Source organism: Ambystoma mexicanum, chromosome 4p (genome assembly GCF_040938575.1).
Source record: "Ambystoma mexicanum isolate Mex_15411 chromosome 4p, UKY_AmexF1_1, whole genome shotgun sequence".
In the NCBI taxonomy this organism is placed as follows: domain Eukaryota; kingdom Metazoa; phylum Chordata; class Amphibia; order Caudata; family Ambystomatidae; genus Ambystoma; species Ambystoma mexicanum.
Genome location: NC_090927.1, coordinates 1218999893 through 1219018086, shown reverse-complemented (window position 1 = coordinate 1219018086; position 18194 = coordinate 1218999893).

The window sequence follows — 18194 nt, the reverse complement described above, 5'->3', positions numbered from 1 at the left end:
TGTGTGTAAATGTCTTCCTATCAACCTCTAACACTCTTACATAGGATACTCGCTGCATGACAATAAGCATACGAGCACTGTCACCTTAGCTGATAGCTCTTTCCTGGATAGTTCATCATTATCTGGCCATGTTGTGAACAACTTTAATAATCTGTCTACATCCCATAACAGGTCGTATTTTACCCTGGGGGATGGGGGGGGGGGGGTTTGTCTCGTCAGTCTGATACCTTTCAGTAATCTGCATATCAAGGGGTGTTACCCTACTGTTCATCAGAACTGCATGTGTCCCAGATCTAGCAGTATTGGTCCTGTATGATTTGCCTTGTGCTGCCATTTGCGCAAAATAATGTGCTTCATGTACATCTGTTCAGGCTGAATTAGCGCTCCTCTCCATACACCAGCTATGCGTTTTTGACTATGCAGACATATATTCCTTTCTGGTCCCTGCTGCCCAGGATTCCTCAACGATGTGCTCAGCCTCATTTGATAGTCCTAGCCTAGCCTAAGCTCCCCTGATATCGGCCCGCGCAATGAGGTTGAGGCTGCCTGACTCCACCAGTGGATTTTGTTCCCCATCTTGTCCTGAATGATCAATCCAATCGCCAGTAGTGCGATCGGGTTGTCGTATGACATTTCCAGCAGATCTGGGAACCATGTTTCTCCCCTCCATGTCGGTGTCACTAATATTAACGTTAGGTTCTAGTTGCTTGAGTAGATTCGGCTAGTAGTGCACTTCACGTCCTGATTTATAATCCGGCTACCTGCACATCCAGAGCCCTGAGGCTCTACTCCCAACCCCAAAGGTAAGCAGTGAAAGTGTAATGGTGGGTCTGGAATTTCAAGAACTCAACATTGGTGAGTTTGGATAATTCTAAGCATTTATACTTACAGTCACGCTAACATGGCCTTAATGCTAGCTCACCGACTGTTTTATTCCAATTAGGAAGTTATTTTTGAATTTATCAGCATGTACAAACCACTATTTGGTGGCATCTCCAGTTACGCACTTAAGGCTCCGGTAAACACCACCATGATGGCTCCATCAGGATAACCATCTGCTAGCTACTTCAGTTGTTCATGTACTTGGTCCACTCACCGGACTCTTTTCCTTTTTATTTACCTCTAGGCTTCGGACTTCCACAGATAGCCTCCCAGTCTAAATCAATCACTGGACCATCAAGACCTGAACCTAGGCGTCCACTTACCTGAACATGGTAGGTCCACTATTTTGCAGCATCTCTCTTTGTAACAATCAGAAACCACCCTCCCGCCACTAACTTAGTCCCCTGTTATACATAGGTGGACGTTCTTTAAACCTCAACCCGACCACAAACAGATTGTCCTGAAGACTTTTCGGCACCACTCAGCAGCGCTGCTTTACTAGATACAGCCACTGCCAGTTGTCATCTGTATTCCGAACCAGAAACACCTAATTGTGTGTCGACAATTGTATTGTATTGTCATTTCAAGCAATACATGAAATACCTCTTTCACTCTGCCTACTAACCCACAAAGATGCAGACCATAATGTACCTAACAATGTACATCTTCAGCGCCACAGCGCAGTTTGTAACTATGTCTTGTTTTTTGTTAGTATAAATTAAAGTATTGTTTAAATATTCCTGTATCGTAAGGTGATTTGTCTAAAGCTAGCAACTGTTCTAGCTCTGCTGCAAAATTGTGACCCTATGTCACGCCCTTGGTTAGGGTAGCTTCGACTCATTTTTGCTCTTACTGTATCTCCAGTTTTGGTACTTTTTGGTTGCTTCTTCCTCCACATCCTTGTGAAATACGATTAGCACAATCTGTTATCTCTTTTGGCACTAGACCAAAATAATAATAGCGTATTACCGAATGTATGTACATGTTTTGCATGAAGCATGTTAATAATTAGAAGTAATCAAAATATGCAAAAGCATACAGAACAATCCAGGACATTGTGCCTGTCCTCGGTTTTTCTGTATGCTTTTGCATATTTTTATTACTATTATTGACAGGGTTTTCTTGTGGCTTACCATCGATCCAGTGGCTTGCGACTGCTCCATGATTGTGAGGAACAGTGGGGTGATTCCTGTCCCTACTTTGGATTTGGTCAAAACCATTTTTGTATTAATTTATTGTTGAATTAGTCGCCCAACAGACCAGCTGTAACATTAAGCCCAGCATTCTTTAATAATTAGAAGGCACTTGCCTATGTCAATGCAACTAATTCTACTCCCCTTGTCCACTTGTCGCCATCTCTGTCCCCCGCCCTCGCTAAACCCCAAAATTGATATGTATTGATGATTTTTGTTTCATTTTCTAACTATGTGAATATAATCAATGTGTGTATATGCTCAATGTCCATTGATCAGCCTTAACAAAGACAATCTGTCGAAACACGTGTTGGCTGAAGGGCTGAAATGTTTGACTGTCAAGAAAAATGTACAATTAACTATTAAAATTCTTTATTCTTCTAATTTACTTATGATTACTCAACTGATGATTACTTAGGCTAGCGCAACAATCCAGACCCACCATTACACTTTCACTAATGTTAACAATACTCTTTGTCTCCTCACCTGTGCCAGAGTTCTCGCTATCATTGAGAACGGTGATAAGGCATAGTCGCAATTCAAGGAATCTGTCTGTTCAGCTTTGATGCAAATAGGTCCCTATGAAATGGTCCCCATCTAGCCCACAGTGTTTGGAATACGGCCTCGTCCAGCTTCCAATCGCTTGCATCTCCTAGGAACCTGGAGTTCCAATCTGCTACTTCGGTCAGAGTGCTCAGCAGGTACTCGCCGTTACTGAAATCCTCCTCTGTAGGCATTAGTGCCAGAACTCCTTTTCTAGATCCGCTAGCATCTTGGATTTCGTTCCTTGTAACCGGTTTATATATCTCACCACAGACTCATTGTCCATCTTGAGGAGAATGCAATTTTGCGCTTTCTCCTGTGTCCAGCATTTTACTGCGAATGAGCCTGCTAGAAGCTCCAGGCAGTTGATAGGCATATCCAGTTCTTTCATCGACCATCTCCCTCAGTCGTCAAATTTCTGCACCGGTGCCCTAGCCCCATCTGCTGCCATCTGACTCTATTATTAGGACTGGGGATGAGACCAATATTGCTCTCCCGTTCCATGCCTCCATGTGCTGTAGCCACCACTGCATTTCTTCTTTGACCTCTTGAGATAGAGGTACACTCTGTCCGTAAGAGACCCCCTCCTGAGATGTTGTATCTTTAATCTCTGGAGGGGTCTGTAATGGAGTGGGCCTGGGAAGATCGCTTGTATTGATGATGCTAATCATCCCAAGTCTGGCTATTTCCCAAATCGATAACTTTTCCCTTGTTAGAACACACTTTATCTCTTCTTTATTTCGATCACCTTGTTAAGGGGTAGACTCAAAGTACTCAGAGGGGTGTTTACCGAGAACCCCAACAACTCCATGGACTGATCTGGAGTCAGAACTGACTTCTCCAAGTTTACTGGCAAACCCAGATGTTCTAGCAGATCGGGGTGATGTTCACCTGTTGCCGGATCGTCTCTCTGCCTTGACACATTATGCAGATGTCGTCTAAATGCACATTCACACGTATCCCTTGTTTCCTTGCAAGATACTTCACTACTGGTTTCATCAACTTTGTGAAACACCATGGGGCTGATGTTAGTCCGAAGGGTAGACATGTGAATTCCCACATCTGTCCCTTCCATCTGAAGCTTAAATATTTCCTCTCTTCTGTAGCTATTGGAACTGTAAGGTAAGCATCCCTGAGATCTATTCTTACCAACCAATTGTCTCGTTGTAATAAGTCCCTCAGTAGGTGAATACCCTCCATCTTGAAGTGTCTGTACAATATGAAGCTGTTTAGTTCCTTTAGATGTATAACTTGTCTCAGGTTGTGTTTTTCCTTGACCAAAACATATTGCTCACAAAGCTGTCTGACTGCTCCAAAACATGTCTTTTGGCTTCCTTCTGTACAAAGGCCTTTATTTCTGTGTCTAGCAGTTCTTTGTCCGCTGCGCTCTGCACTAACGCATTTGTCCACCTTGCCTGAAATAGGTTGGAATGGAAATTATCTGAAACCCTTCAACTGTATTTGTGATCCAGATGTCTGATGATAAAGCACACCAGCGTTCTATGCATTGCGCCAGTCTCCCGCCTACTGCGGGTACTCCTATTGTACAGGTTTTCTGTATCATTGGTCTCACCTGCTTTTGGCTGTTGCTGGCATTCTGATTGCCTTCAGCCCCTTCCCCTGGATAGGAAGAACAGGTTGGGACTTTGATCATCCTGCCTCCAGTGACTTCTGTCGTTGAAAGACCTGTGATGAATGTACCGGCTCGGTGAGCAGCCCTTTCCTCTGCCAGCCTGTGACAAAATTTGCCTCCCAAACACCTTTGTTAGGGATACTTGCGCCTTGTCAATGGCAGCATAGGAGTTCACACATTTTGTAAGCTCCTTTATGAAGGACTCACCAATGAGCTTCCCTTTCGCTGATGCTTCTGAAGTTGCGAGTTCACTTAGTTTGGGGTCAATTTTTTGCCAGAACTGATTTGCGTCTCTGTTAGGTGCGTACTGTTTGCGTTCCCTAAAAGATATACTGCTCTCTGTGCCCATCCTGCCAGTATCACAGGGTCTATGGCTTCATTTTTCTCTTTGGCTTCTGCTGCCATTTGGAGTATCTTGGTGAGGGGTCCCACCACATCTAACATCTTGTCCTGGAATGACCACCAGGACCTATCTAGCCTCTTTTTCTGTCCTTAGCATTTTTGCTCATAAAAGTCACAATTTGTTTCATCTATCTCGGGTGTACCTGCAATATGCTCTGACAGGTGTGGTCTTGGGCATTCTTCCAAGTTTGTTTCTAGCCTCTTTCGATAAAGGTGTCCTCAGTCTCTCCTTCAAATATGCAGCTATCTTTCCCGGTGTTCCCCACTCCGCTGAGCGCGGGTGCATCAGTGTATCCAGGTCAAAATCATCCCCAGCCTAATTTTTTACGGTCATTTTTCTTTTTTTTAGAAGTTCCTTCTTCCTCAGTTGAAGATCCCACTTCCACTTCCTCTGAGGATTGTTCGAGCCAATCATCATCCTCTTCTGAGCTCTGAGAGGATTTGTCATTTATGTACTCTACTCTTAGATTTTACTGCTTTTCTGTTTTCTACTGTGGTGTGCCTGGGAGGGAGTTGGTATATTTAACCTTACAGGCTCTCTTTCTTCCCCCTTTCTCTGTCCCATGTCGTTGTGCTCCCCCAAGCTCTTGCATGCCTTGTGAGAATTTTAGCCAATCCTCCACAGTGGCTATCCGGTGGGGAACTCCCATACTGGCCCCAAGATCCTTCTGTATAACCTGTCCCATAGCTGCATAGCTCCTTTTTTGGCTCACTTGTGCCCTACGTTCTTCACTGGAGCTGGACATTGTAAATGAAGACAGTATTTGCCACAGGTACGATATATGTAATCAGTATATCTATTCACAGGATCCTTTGCCCTGTATTCCTCTCACAACCACACTTAGTGTGAGCAGTGGTCTCAATTAAGGGCTTTTCCGCCTATCAGGTTTTACTTGGGTCTGTGCCCGTCAATTTCATTGCTTTTCTGCACATTTATATATTTATCCACCAGGTGGCGCTGTTCAGCTCCGTCGAGCGCCCTTCTGACAGAGGTTCTCAGCCTCAGAAGTTGTGTGCGTGTAGCGCAGTACACTCGGTTTATTCGGAATGTAGCGAGTACTTATCTCTCTTCCCGTGAGAGATATTCTTTCATTATTGCGGGCACTCGATGAAGAAATGGTTAACCGGGGCGTGGCAGGAATAAGTCTTCCCAACACACCTCCTCTCTGGCGCCGTGTCTACTCTGTTCCTTAATGCTGGACAAGGCTCCTTTCACAGAGTTTCTGACCAGCAAATCTTTAATGATTTACCCTATGCTGCGGATATGCTCAGCCTGAAGTTTGAATATGCAACAATTCCCCACACATGGCTGCTTTCAAATCAACAATATTTAAATCAGTGAAATTAATATTTATAAATAATCAATTGGTACTTAACTGGCTGCTCGAGCAGCAAAGAAAGAGGAGGATATTAAGATGGTGGACAGTTTTATGGAGATGTTGAGAGACTATTGGAGGAATAAGATCACATGTTTATTTTGAAGACCAACAACAAGGTAACTACTAAAGACTGTTTTTACATGTAACATGTTTTTTTTTCACTTTATTGTTCTACTGATGTTGTTATTGTAATACTGCTCCAGTTGAGCAAATATAAGGGAAGCATAACCCGAGCCTCTGTGTCTTTAATAGAATTCAGGTGAAAGGTGGATGTGTCATAATGTACGGCTATGATTTTTCCAAGCAGATGTGGAGAATTATAAATTAGAGCCTGTGTAATTATGGATGCGTTAGAGGCTTAAGAAGGTGATTTGGTTATCCTTGGAGTATGGTCACCTATTCCTCCCAGTCACAACCATAGGTTGTACCATGGGTCAATTCCAAAACTGACTCCTGAGTGACCTAGTCCAAAATTTGACAGTGCATAAAGATGCATGTTCTTGGTAACAGAAGGGAGGATAAAGGGTTGTGCAAACTAATAAAGTACTTTTGAAATTGTTTTAATCCCAATCTGCAGGTGGCATGTCAATTGAGAGACACGGCAAGGGAAAGAGCCAGCAGTGTAAAGGTAAATGTGGCAACGCTAAAGGGAAAGCATGTCAATAATGAAGGGCTACCATCTGAACGTGGCCTAGTGGCCCCGTAAATTCCAAAAGAAACAAACCATCTGATAGCTAAACACCCCACTCCCTTAGAGTTCAGCCATATGGGCTGACATGGGTTTACACCTTCCTCAGCTTTTCCAGAATGCCAACTGAAACTTGTTGTAGTTTGTACACACACCTCAGAACACTAAAAAGATACAATTTATCAGTTATACTTCAATTTTGGCAAACCTAGCGTAGTACAGGGATGGTCAAACGCCACATAGTGTTCACCTCAGACTCAAAGTGCTTGGAAGAGTGCACTAAGCGATATTTGGTAATTTAATCTCCGCAATGTTCTCGGCCTGTGAAAACTGTGCTGAGTGCTAAAGCACAGTTGTATTGTACGATTTCTAAATATCCTCGTGCATTATTGACAATACCTTTGTTCCAGTTTAAAAGTGCCCCAATATGAATCGGAGACACAATACAACCTTTTCTGTTTTGAACAGTTTCTAGTTGGACAACCATACTGCACTGAGGAGCACTAAGCATCTCCTTCACCTCACCATCCATGTTTATATGTATGTAGCAAAATCATCTACTTCCAAATGCAGCCTATCGGTTTAGGGATCGAATCATCTGGAAGCTATTTGGCTCCTAATAGCTAGAATAGCCTGGAAAGCTCCTCACACACCACTGCCAGCAGCTGCTTTTGACTCTAAGACAACTGGTGCCATGCACAAATACAAATTTGACATTGCACCACTTGTGGCCATTTGGGATTCCCATAAATGTGCCTCTTAATCAAATTTTAACAGTGATTTTCCTAACTATGGGAATTGATGTAATACGATTAACAAGTCACCTTGTTTGTTTTTGGAATGTACAATACTTTAAAGTCAGGTATGGACTAGAAACTCAGTCGTTCACTTTACTTGCACCGTGCATTGAGAACTGGATTATGTAAATGAGTATTTATTTAAAGCAGGGTTTGGGGTTTCCAACAGAAGCACGTAAAATAGCACACAGAGTTCAGAGCAAACACGCCGTCAGGTGCTTTACAATAGGGGAGTAGTACTATAAAGAAAATCAAATTAAATGAGGGCAATAAACACAATGTCACACAATAAAATAATGCAAACATTAATGATGTGACAAGTATAGTGGTATGTACAATGGGGAAGAGTAGAGGATGAAGGGGCACTATGTACCGAGTTTGGTAGGGTCCCCTACCATAAAAAGGAGATGAAGTTTAAGGATTGATTTGAATTACCGGTTAGTAGTGACATTTTATTTACTTCAATGGTTAGGCAGTTCCAGTGAAGAGGGGTGAAAAGCTGTATGAGGTGTTGGATGGAAGGGTACAAGATAGGCAGCAACTGGTGATGGAGGAAGTCAGATACGTGTTGGCGGTAGGGAGGTCAAACCATGAACTGACTTAAAGATAAGGACAATTAATATGAAGAGGGATCAATGATGCATGCTCCAGCTGATATGCTGTAGCCAGTAGAGGTGATATGATAAGGCATTTATAACACGGCTATACACAAGTGTTTCAAGGCGCGACGAGGCAAGGGAGGCGAAACAGAGGGAAGACAGAGACAACGATCCTACTAGGCCAGGTGGTATTGAGATCACGCAAGTGCAGGGGAGGGGGCAGTGCAGTACATAGGATAGCAGTAAAATAAATAAAGACAATGAATAAAAGTGCAGCAAGTTGGTGGCAAGGGCAAGGATAAGCGCAGACATCAGGTGTCAAGTGCTAGTAGGGATACAAAAACAGTCCAAGTGCAGAGTTGCAAGGGAGGCAGTGGAAGTGTGCAACTGGCAAGGGGGGGACCTGGGCCTGAGATCAGAGGGTAGCTAGGTAACCAGTGAAGTTTCAGAATCAGCCAGGAGATCAGCAGGGGAGAGGAGGAGAGAAAGCAGAAGCAAAGAGGAAGGTCTTGAGGTGCATCCGGAATTGGAGATGGTTCTCCTCAAGTTTCAAAGAGGCACGGAGGCTGTTCCAGAGGGAGGCCCCAGCAGAAGAAAGATCTACCACCAACGCGCTGCTTGGAGAAGTGACTAACCCTGAGGGAGTTGAAGACGGATGAGCGGAGGGCTCGAGAAGGACAATTTTTAGGAAGAGAGAGTTGGAGGTATTGAGGTCCCAGGCCTCAGAACGCCTTGTGGACAATGCAGAGGGTTTTGAACTTAATTCTCGTAGCCATTGGGAGCCAGCGCATAATTTCAGTCCTGGAGGGATACGATCCCAAAGGTGGGAGAGAAATGGTGGACGTTGTACACAATACGAGTAGTTAGTCAGTATGGTCGGATATAATGTCTGTTTTTTAAGGAGGGGTAGTACCCAAGACTCTTTTAGGTTACTTGGCATGATGACTGAGGAGAAGGAAGTGTTCATTAGCTTCGATATGAAAGGTGGTAAATCTCTCGCAGCATCCTTAATTATTTGGGCTCGGCCTTTATCGCCCTGGCAGTTCGATGGTTTGAGAGGGATGAGGATTTTTTCAACTTCGAGAGTAGACATTTTGGAGAAGCGAAAGCAGGGTGGAGGTTTATGAGAGGGCACAGGGGTATTGTCTGGGGTAGTCGTATTCGTTAAGGTAGCTGTTTTTGTTGCAATCTTGTCCTGAAGGGTGGTGATTTTGTTGGCTAGTGCTGGCTGAATATTGGAGCACCAAGTTTTGTCCTTCACACAATTGTCTTGCACTGGGATTGGAGTTTCTAGTTCTTTTAAAATTACAAATAATTCCTTCGTACTCGAGTTTGCTTGCAAGATTCTATTATTGTATGTTTCTTGTTGAGCAAAGAGTATTTCTTTATTGTAGCAAGATGATATGTTAATGAGGTTAGTTCTATTTTCAGCCGATGGTGATAGCCTCCATGAAGCTTCACATTTGCTTTTTCTATTCTCAGGGTTTTTAGGTGTGGTGTAAACCAAAAGTAAAGGTGGACTTTGGGCTTACTTTTTCTTATTTTTTGAGGGGCAATGGAGTATAGACCTGCGGTCATAGTTGTGTTACATTCCGCATGTTAGGATCAGAGCTATCAGGTAATGCGTTAAGGCTAGGCAGAATTAGGATAGAAGTTTACCTGCCATAATGTTCTTTTTATTCCTTGTTAAAGTGGGAGGACTGGATAGAGTATTTTTGGTGGTAGGCCTTTTGGTTGCTAGTATGAATGATAACAGGTGGCGGTCTGTCCATATGTGAGGGGTTATGGCAGTAATCTAGGTATTACAGTTATAATCTGCCACACAGTCGAGTGCCCCCACCCCCCTTAGTCATGAGTGGGTAAGTTCACTCTTTGGGTGAGGCCAAATTCTGAGAGGACGTTAGCAATGACAGTTGTTTGTTGGTCTTTAGGGTAATTAAATACCTGATTAAGATCCCCCAATAGTAATACTTGTGAGGTGTTTTTTAGTTTGTCAGAGAGAATGGTAGAGATATCCTCCTCAAATGAACCGATGGGTCCTGGAGGCCTATATATGAGGTGAATGGTAAGAGTTTGGGGGTTAGCGATAGGTAATTTGGCAGTGAGGGATTTACAGGAATTGATGTCTGGGGAGGGGGCTAGTCTCATGGATAGATTAGATTTAGCAATGAGAGGTAAACCTCCTCCTCGAGCCTCACATCTGTCTGCTCCAAGAATGGTGTAGTCGTCAGGAACTGCTAGCATAAGGGCAGGACCTGCATGAAACCATGATTCAGTGATGGCAAGAAAGACGTAAATTTCTGCCAGGATAAGGTTGGATATCTCAGTGGTATGCACGACTAAGGATCTGGCATTTATTAATGCCCCCTTGAGGTCTGGGACAAGGCTACCTGTCAGTTTGGGGGGGTGAGGTACAGTTAGTAGCTCCAACATCCTGATCGTATGGGGCTTAATCTGTTGAAGTTTTTTGTAGAAGGGGCTATGTGTCATGGGAGAGGGTACGGTATTAAGAACTGGCTTTTCAGTGGTGGTAGTTTAACTGCTATGTAAACTTTTTCTCTTAAGGTCTGTATTGGTCATTGAACTAGCACAAGGTTCAAATAGTTTGGACAATCTTGGGCGGAGCCTTTTGTTTCTAGAGGCTGTGCTACAAGGTATATTAGATTTAGGTGAACCACAGGAGTGATCCAAATTACTTAAAACGGTTGTTGATGGGCCAAGTTATTCGGTGTAGATAAAGTGGGTATATCGGCCAAAATAACTGCCATATTGATTATACTATTGCAGCCTGGTGCTGGTAGGGTAGAAGGACTTGTGAGACTAAGCAATGGACATAGTGCTAGTAGAGTGCCTAATGCGACTTAGTTTTGACACAGTAGCGTACATAGTGCCCCAAGGTCAATTGTGGCGCAGTATTACACTATGGCTATATTAATAACACATTATGCTATGCAACAGAGTACCAACTATAGTGACAGGCTAGTTTAAGTTGCTGATCATAGGGCATGGTACTGCTTGGTACAAATAGGCTAGTTTGTATACATTGTGTGTTATACAATCAGGCAACAACTACCATAATGTGCCAAGTCAGATTTCAGACATATTCAAATACTGAAAGTGAGGTGATCTACAAGTTGGAGATAGACTACATCAGGTTACAGTTATATTCCAGTTGCAGGCAGTTTGTGACAGGCTAGATCAATGTTGCATTTATATTCAGGTTGCAGACAGTAGGCAGGATGCCCTTGGAAGTAAACAGGCTAAATTAAATTCACAATGAGTTATACATTCAGGCCACTCCTGTAGTGATAGGCTATGTCAGGTTGCAGGCCTATTCAACAGTGCTAACAGTAAGGGAGGATGTGAGTTGGTAGCAACTGTGATGATAAGCTAGATCAAGTTCCAAGCATATTCATAATGCTAATGAGGATGGAAAGGTACAACAGTTGGTGTGAAAAGGCTAGTTTAAATTCACAGTACAATATAGGTTAGGTAACATCCCTAGTGGAAGGATAATTTATTTGTTAACAGTAAGGCTAATTCAAATAACAATTTACAATGATCTGTTCTCAGAACGGCTGATATGAAACAGCTAGTACAACATCAATGTTCCAGCTCAATGTTGTGGGGAATAAGTACTGTAAACAATTTGCAAACCTGGTCACCCGAATGCGGATTGTTGAAGTACCTGTACTAAGCATTATTCCAAGGTATGGGTGTATAAAGTTGTATTTCTGTGAAATAATTCAATAAAAGTAAAAAAATAATAATAATAAAAAAAAGGACCACTCTGTCCCTAAGGAAAATTGTGTAAGGAGGCTTCCAAGACAAGGCTTGAATTTCACTCACCGTAAGGGGTGATGCGAGAGAAAGCAAAAGAATGGTCTTCAGTTTTAGTACACGTAAAGGACAGGAATGAATAGGCTCGAAGGGAGCACACATGAGAAATTTCAAAACTAGGTTGAGATCCCAAACCGGGACTTCTAAGGGGTTCGGAGGGAACACTTTTGTCAATCCCTTCAGAAATTGTATCACTAGTGCTATTTTGAAGAAAGATACCTCTTCAGAGCAGCACTTAAAAATAGATTGTGCTGCTAGATACCCTTTTATTGTGCCAACCCCGGAGCCCCAGATTAGCCAGGTGTAATAAGAAAGATAAAACCATGGATGGGCTTCATGTAAAAGGGTCCACATTCTTATCCTTGCACCAGCTGCAGAACTTGTTTCAATGGCAGCAGTATAAAGATTTTGTTGCTGGCCATCTGGCTGAAAGCAACATCTCCATTACGTCGTCCGGGAGGTCCCAATCCTTATATCTCAACCTCTCAGAAACAATGCATGAAGGTTGAGTGTATTGACCTCTGGATGGAGAGACCAACTCTCCTCTCGTGACAGAAGGCCCTCTCTTTGTTGAACATGTATTGGAGGGCAGATGGACATGTCCAGAAGGTCCGTCACCACGTCCTCCGGCCTAATCTGGAGCAATTAAGATCATGGATTTCCCAAACTTTCTCAACCTCCTGATCACTTGAGGAATAACGGGGACTGGAGGAAACACGTACAGAAGTGGAAACTCCCAGTCCACTACAAAGGCGTCCCCTAGAGCTATTCTTGGGGGAAATTCCCTGGAGCAGTACAGCTTGCACCTCCGGTTGACACCTGTTGCAAACAGATTCACTTGAGGGGTTCTGCAAGGGCAAATATCTTTTGAAGGACTCCCTACTAGTTTTCCCACTCGTGGGAGACTGTGCTCTGCCTGCTCAGAGAGTCTGCCGCCATGTTCTCCTCTCCAGCTAGGTGAATTGCCGATAGGGAGACTCCTTCTTGAATTTCCAAGAACCAGAGCTGCATTGCCTCTCTGCACAGTGGCAGTGACTCTCCACCTCCTCTCTTGTTGAAGTAGTTCACGGCCACTGTGTTGGCTGTCATTATCAGGACATATTTTCCCTGTACAGAGGGCTCCCTGCCCCGTGAATCAGGCGTCCGTAAGTACTGTAATCTCTGGCCATTGTTACCAAAAGGGCTCTCCCTTCAGAATTTTTTCCTTGCAGGCCCATCACAGAAGATCTTGTGCCACTCTGCTCAGAACCTGAAGAATGCCTCACATCCTACATGAGAATTGGGACCATTGAGTCCTGAGAGCCCATTGGAGAGATCTCATTCTCTGGCGAGCATCTGACACCACGTAAATGCAGGAAGCCATGAGGCTAAGCAACCTAAAAACAAAAAAAAAAACAAAAGAAAATCGAAGACCGGAAGACGCTGGGCGCTCTGGAATTTGGTGACCATCTGCAGAATGTAGCCCTCACCTTGGGTGGTCAAGACTTTTCCCAAGGATGCATCCAGGGTTGCCCCTATGAATTGGAGCCTTTGAGATGGTATCATGTGGGACTTCTTGAAGTTGAGGGAGATGCCCAGTCTGTGGAGGGAGTGACTGGTGGAGCCGAGATGTTCCAGGACCTGTTCGGGAGAACGGGCCATGGATAGCCAATAGTCCAGGTAGTGGTAGATGTGAATCCCCCCCTCCCCTGAGACTCGCTGCCAAAACCACCATCAACTTGGTGAAAACCCTTGGGTGGAGGTCAGCCCAAAAGGCAAAACTCTAAACTGATAGTGAAAACTCCCAGCGGCGAACCTCATGTAACTTCTGGTTCTATAGCACCTTTCTCTAGCAGGGTCAAAATTTCCTGCACAAGGAGCGGATCTGGAATCTTGAAAGGAGTTGTTGCCTGGTGGATGATCCTGAGGCCTTTTTAGAAAAGGAAGGCAGTAACCCAGGGCTATTGTTTACAATGCCCATGCATCTGAAGAAATACCCCGTCATTCTTGCAGATGCTGTGAGAGTGTACCTCCCACAGGGATTTTGTGGACTAAGGCCTCAGAGGTTTTGAGGTGGCTGATGCAGCGGCTAAGGGTAAAGCAGCCGGTGCCTAGGCGGTCTTAACACCTCTTCCCCATCCACCACAGGGGAATCTTCTCAGACCTCTTTGACTTGCTAGTCCTCTCCCAGCTGAGCAGCAATTGTGAAATGATCTGCCCCTCCAAACTGGTCCACTGGGGCAAGTTTTTGTGGTTGTCGGATTGTAGCACCATGGGATTTGGCTGCCGCCTTGGAGGTCTGCAGCTTCTCGAGGCTCTCGTCAGCCTTGCTGCCAAATAAATCCGTGCCATCAAAGGGCATGTTAAGAGGTCTCGATTGCACATCCGGAGCAAACCCAGACTTTCTTCACCAGGCAAATCTGCGCATTACAGTGCTGGCTGCCATAGATCTATTGATACTGTCCGCAGAGTCGAGACCAGAGTGAATGGATTAGCACATGGCATTCTTCCCATCCTAAAATATAAAAAAAACACTTTCTTCCCTTTTGGGGATATGTTCAGCCGCCATTGATATGCATTCCCATAGGCTAAATGTGAAATTAGCCAGTGCACACATGGCATGTGCCGATTTAAGGGCCATGCTTACAGCAGAGAGGACCTTTTTTGCCATGGCATCATAGTCTGTCATGAGGAATTGTTGAGTATGCACTCTGTTTAGTTGTGGAGGTGGCGGCCTCCACCACCAGACTTTCTGGAGTAGGATGTTTGCTTAGATAAAAGGGATCACTGCTTGAAGCTCTGTATTTACTTGTCAATTTTTTATTTACCACTGGAATCAATTCCGGCGTCTCCCAGTTGGCATTGACCCGCCTTTGTAAGGCTACATGGAAGGGAAGAATAAGGTCCTCCTGGAGTCCCTTATCTAAAATATCTGTAAGATCATCCTGCTCAAAATGTGGTACAGGTCTCCTCCATCCTAGATATTCAATAACTCTAGACATTAATTGTTTGTACGACTCATCATCATGGTCTGAGGGTTCTCTTCCAAATTCAATTTCGGGAAAAGTACCTATCCCATTTTTAGTTTGTAGAGTCTCAAATAGATCTTTTACTCCTTTGATATCAGAGCCTCTGGAACACGTTGTGTCCCATATTGCAACCCAAAGGGGCGTGAATCAACAGATGAGGGCTCATGTTCGTCATAAATGGAAGAAAGTGAATTTAAAAAAAATCTTTTCTTGGTGGTCGGGGAAAAGAATCTTTAGTTTTTTCAACTTCTTTTGAAGATCTTGTCACATGCGTCAATGACGTCATTAAAGTCTTTGACGGTTTCGACAACTGAGGTGTTGAGGATTTTTTTGACAAGGATGTTGACTATTTCGGCATCAGTGATGTCGAAGACTTTCCCTTCAAAGGAGTTTCTTCTTGACTTAATGCAACTTCCGAAGGTTCGAGGAGTTTTCCCCTGGACACCCGGGCCTGAGGGCCCACGGGTTTGGTCCTTTGCCCTTTCTTTGTTGGGTTTCTCGACATGGGCATGACTCATAAGCTTCTTGGAGGGCAGTCAAGGCCACATTCCCGAAGACCTGAAGCATTTTCAATCTGAATCTTTACCATTCAGCCGGTGAGGCTGATTTGGTCGGGAAAGCAACCAGTTCATGGGAGGAACTCTATGATAAAGACAGCGACCTGTGATACCTTTCCTTTGTACGTCATGAAGACGAGTGATGAGACCCACTCCCAGATTGAGATCGCCTCTCAGCTTTCTTTCGACGAGGAGATTTGCCTCTTACATCATCGGAACATCGCTTTTTCGACAAAGTCATTGAAAGGGATTTATCTGACCTACCTCCAGCTAACTTCCCTCTATGTTCTTTCAGGGCTTTCACAGTCATCGAAAGGCAGGATTCACACTCTGATGTCTTGTGATCGGATCCGAGACACCATAGACACACCCAATGGGTGTCTGTAAGGAAAATGTTCGCCCCGCAGCCAACAAAGATGCCATATTCTTTACTGTAGATTCACGAAGGAACAGAAGCGCGCTGATCTTCCGAAGCGATAGCTCTCATGGAAAAACAGAACTGAAGCCAACGGTCGCCACACGAGTTATATATCGGTGATGATGCCGACATCGAGTCAACAGGCATCGATGCGCAGCGCCCCTGCTGGAAAAAATTGCTGATGGAGCTAAAGCTGGATATGTATATATCGGAAGATGAAGAATACGTGGGAGGACACAATCCATTCGAAATCCCCTCATGCTTGCATGACTACCCATGACGTCCTCTAGAATTTACTCACAAATATAAAGTGTCAGTATATTATACATATAATTGATTAATATGCATTATACTCAATTAAAAAGAGTGACATTGCTTGACTGTCCTGTTGAACTTAGATTGGGGGTAAAGCATGTACACTACTAGCTTCTTGTTCTTCACATGTACCCTGGATCCCTGGGTGATTGCCTATAACCCAAGCTCCTTTTAGCTCCTGCTTATTAAGTATTTATTTTGATACCTACAAACGAAAAATTAATAGAAGTTGTAGAAGAAAAAAGCTGCCATTAAAAGTCAGCCATAGAGGTGAGAGCGAAGGAGACATAAACCACATATTCCCCCAAAAAGAATGAAAGGTCATTCGATTTTGTTAAGGTCTTTGGAAGTTGAAATTTTCTGTTCCCTGCAATAGCTTGAAAAGAAATTGCTGGGTGAAGAATCCTTATGGGATTTGTAGGATATGTGTGTGCATTTGTCGGAGATATGAGTAATGTGTTTTTAAAAAATTGCACTATTCAAATGTCATGAGAAATAGAGCATTGGTCAACGAGCACCCTGGAAAATATCAAAATGCTTTTCCCTGACAAGCACCTTAACACCTACGGGTCCCCTAAATGAAAGAGGGGTGCAGTACTGACAAACCAGTGACACAGGCTACCTGGCCCGATAGTCCAAAATTAATGTATGGAAAATAAATGGCCTAATTGGCAGGCGGATTGGGCTAAATGTAGAAAGTACAGCAAGCAGCAATTTTTGACAGAGTGTTTTCGCCCAGAAGAGGTTCATTCACAGGGGTACTGGGATTTTTTGTCTAAGAAGGGTGTATTTGCAAGGGCTCATTCCTAGAGCTAGGAGGTCGAGGCAGGGTTTTTCCGGTTACAGCAGGACAGGCAGTCTGATAAACTGGGAAAGTGCACTTCAAAAGGAAGCTTCTGCAACGCTATTGTAAAGCAAGTACATATGTCCTATTTATTCTGCTGAACCAATCACATTAATTCCACCAGTAATAATATAAAGGCAACTGGAAATTATCATCACATTGTGCAAAGCTCAGAAAAGATTAATATTGACATTTGACCAAATGTAGAACATATAAAAGTAAATAATGAACACAAAATATTTTTTTTTTAAAACGGTTGCACAAACATAACAGCATGACAGGCAGCTCCAATGATAAGTAATAGAGCATGTTTTGATACAAAACTACAGATGTATGTATTCAACATTTCAATAACTCTATCAGGTGAACTACCAGCCAAACCACTATTTAAACAGAAATTACAAATAGTTACATCACAAAGGTAGACTTAGGTTTCAGCTAGATGTGGCCATGAATGATGGGAACAAACCTTTATCAGGGTGATAAGGGAGAAAGTGGTGTCCACGAAACAGGCTGAAGACAGAGTAGGTAAAAAAGTGATTTAAAATTACAAGTCCTTTCTGGAAACAAACATCACTGTGCCCTCTCAAGGCCTTTGATATAATTCAGTGTTTGGGGGATACTCCATCCATATTTACAGTCCCTAGATAATATTATCTTGGCAGTAGGTGCTGTAGGGACTCCAACACCAGTTGTAAGTAGTAGAGTTTCTCCTCATCCCAGACTCTCCCTGGAGAGTTTCCCAGACCTCTTTTTCGTTGTCCTGTAAATCGCCCGTTTTGTTCCTGGTGCTGGGTTTAAAGTGTATCCACGTCCTCTCTTCTTTTCTGGTCTTGAAGTCCTCTGCTACCTTCATTAGTTTGAGACCTGACACCTTCACCCTCCTCACCTTACTACTGCTGCACTGGTCCAGCTCCGCCTTGCTGCTGTGCCACACACTTGTTCCTCCTCCTTTTTGGGTTTGATGTCTTTGGATCGAGGTCATGTCCCCCAGCCCCCTGCCTTGGAAGGACCTTGCTCAATTGAGCCTTCCCAATATGTTTGACTAGGTTCTCAAACTCTGGATGATCTTTTAACCCCTCCTAAAGTCTCTCCT